Source organism: Petromyzon marinus, unplaced genomic scaffold (genome assembly GCF_048934315.1).
Source record: "Petromyzon marinus isolate PM22_M1 ecotype Great Lakes invasive population unplaced genomic scaffold, UKy_Petmar_22M1.pri1.0 PM_G_Scaffold_28, whole genome shotgun sequence".
NCBI classification, from domain to species: Eukaryota; Metazoa; Chordata; class Hyperoartia; order Petromyzontiformes; family Petromyzontidae; genus Petromyzon; species Petromyzon marinus.
In genome coordinates, this window is record NW_027422850.1 from 1,232,501 (window position 1) to 1,235,000 (window position 2,500).

Consider the following 2,500-nt stretch of genomic DNA (forward strand, 5'->3'; position numbering starts at 1 on the left):
ACTGCGTCGTCCACAGACCTGTTGGCTCTGTAGGCAAACTGAAGGGGGTCCAGGAGAGGGTCTGTGATGGCTTTGAGGTGTGCCAGGAGCAGGCGCTCAAAAGACTTCATTACCACAGATGTAAGGGCGACCGGTCTGTAATCATTTAGTCCTGTTGGCCTTAGCTTTTTGGGCACAGCGATGATGGTGGAGGACTTGAGACAGGCTGGTACATGGCATGTCTCCAGGGAGGTGTTAAAGATGTTGGTGAACACCGGAGACAGCTGGCCAGCGCAGTGCCTGAGGGTGGCTGGAGAGACAGAGTCCGGCCCGGCTGCTTTGCGTGGATTCTGCCTCTTGAAAAGCCCATTAACTTCTCCCTCCTGAAAGGAGAGAGTCGTTTCTGTAGTATGGGTGGGGGATGGGGCCTCTTGGGTGGGAAGGGGTGGTTCAGGACAGTCCAATTGTCTTTCAAATCTACGGTAGAACTCGTTCAGGTCGTTGGCTAGGCGGGAGTCGTTAGTGGTGTGGGGCGCTCTGGGTTTGTAGTTGGTGATGTGCCTGAGCCCTTTGGCAGACAGAAGCAGCGTCGTTAGTAGAGAACTGGTGTTTTAGTGTCTCTGAGTACAGTCGTTTAGCCTCTCTCACCGCTTTGCTAAACCTGTTCTTCGACTCCTTGAATCTGTCTCTATCCCCACTCCTAAACGCTTCCTCCTTCTCCAACCTCAACCTTTTGAGCTTTGCTGAGAACCAGGGCTTGTTGTTGTTAAAGTTCACCCTGGTACGTGTTGGGATACAGCAGTCCTCACAGAAGCTGATGTACACAGCCTCTGTGAGTTCATCCAGACTATTGGTAGCAGTCGTGAACATATCCCAGTCAGTACAGTCTAAGCACGCCCGCAAATCTTCCACAGCCTCACTGGTCCACTGTTTAGATGTCCTCACAGCAGGTTTACAGAGTTTTAGTTGCTGCCTGTATGCACGAATCAGGTGGACCAAGGGAGTTCTGTGCGAGCCGAACAGCCCCGTGACCCACAAGAGAAACATCCCCGCCAAATTCGAGCGTTTGACGGGGTCTATCCGTGAAAAAATATTCACGTTTTTGAGTGCACATGCATTTCTGCTGCAAATGCCTCTGGAAGTTTCATGCCGTTCGTATGCCAATTGTGGCAACACGAAAATGACCCGTTTTCCCATTCCGAGGGATTTCTGTGCGACCCTAACAGCCCCGTGAGCCACAAGAGACACATCCCCGCCAATTTCTAGCGTTTCACGGGGTCTATCCGTGAAAAATATAGACGTTTTTGAGTGCACATGCATTTCTGCTGCAGATGCCTCTGGAAGTTTCATGCCGTTCGTACGCAATGTGGCAACACGAAAATGACCCCTTTTCCCATTCCGAGGGATTTCTGTGCGACCCTAACTAACAGCGCCCGTGAGCCACAAGAGAGACATCCCCGCCAATTTATAGCGTTTCACGGGGTCTATCCGTGAAAAATATAGACGTTTTTGAGTGCACATGCATTCCTGCTGCAAATGCCTCTGGAAGTTTCATGCCGTTCCTATGCAATGTGGCCACACAAAAATGACCCGTTTTCCCATTCCGAGGCATTTCTGTGCGACCCTAACAGCCCCGTGAGCCACAAGAGAGACATCCCCGCCAACTTCTAGCGTTTGACGGGGTCTATGCGTGAAAAATATTAAAATTTTTGAGTGCACGTGCCTTTCTGCTGCAAATGCCTCTGGAAGTTTCATGGCGTTCCTATGCAATGTGGCAACACGAAAATGACCCCTTTTCCCATTCCGAGGGAGTTCTGTGCCACCCTAACAGCCCCGAGAGCCACAAGAGACACATCCCCGCCAATTTCTAGCGTTTCACGGGGTCTATCCGTGAAACATATAGAAGTTTTTGAGTGCACATGCATTCCTGCTGCAAATGCCTCTGGAAGTTTCATGCGGTTCGTACGCAATGTGGCAACACGAAAATGACCCGTTTTCCCATTCCCAGGGATTTCTGTGCGACCCGAACAGCCCCGTGAGCCACAAGAGACACATCCCCGCCAATTTCTAGCGTTTCACGGGGTCTATCCGTGAAAAATATCAATTTTTTTTTGACTGCACATGCATTTCTGCTGCAAATGCCTCTGGAAGTTGCATGCGGTTCGCATGCAATGTGGCGACACGAAAATGACCCGTTTTCCCATTCCGAGGGATTTCTGTGCCACCCTAACAGCCCCGTGAGCCACAAGAGAGACATCCCCGCCAATTTCTAGCGTATCACGGGGTCTATCCGTGAGAAATATTCACTTTTTTGAGTGCACATGCATTCCTGCTGCAAATGCCTCTGGAAGTTTCATGCGGTTCGTATGCAATGTGGCGACACGAAAATGACCCGTTTTCCCATTCCGAGGGATTTCTGTGCCACCCTAACAGCCCCGTGAGCCACAAGAGAGACATCCCCGCCCACTTCTAGCGTTTCACGGGGTCTCTCCGTGAAAAATATCACATTTTTTGAGTGCAC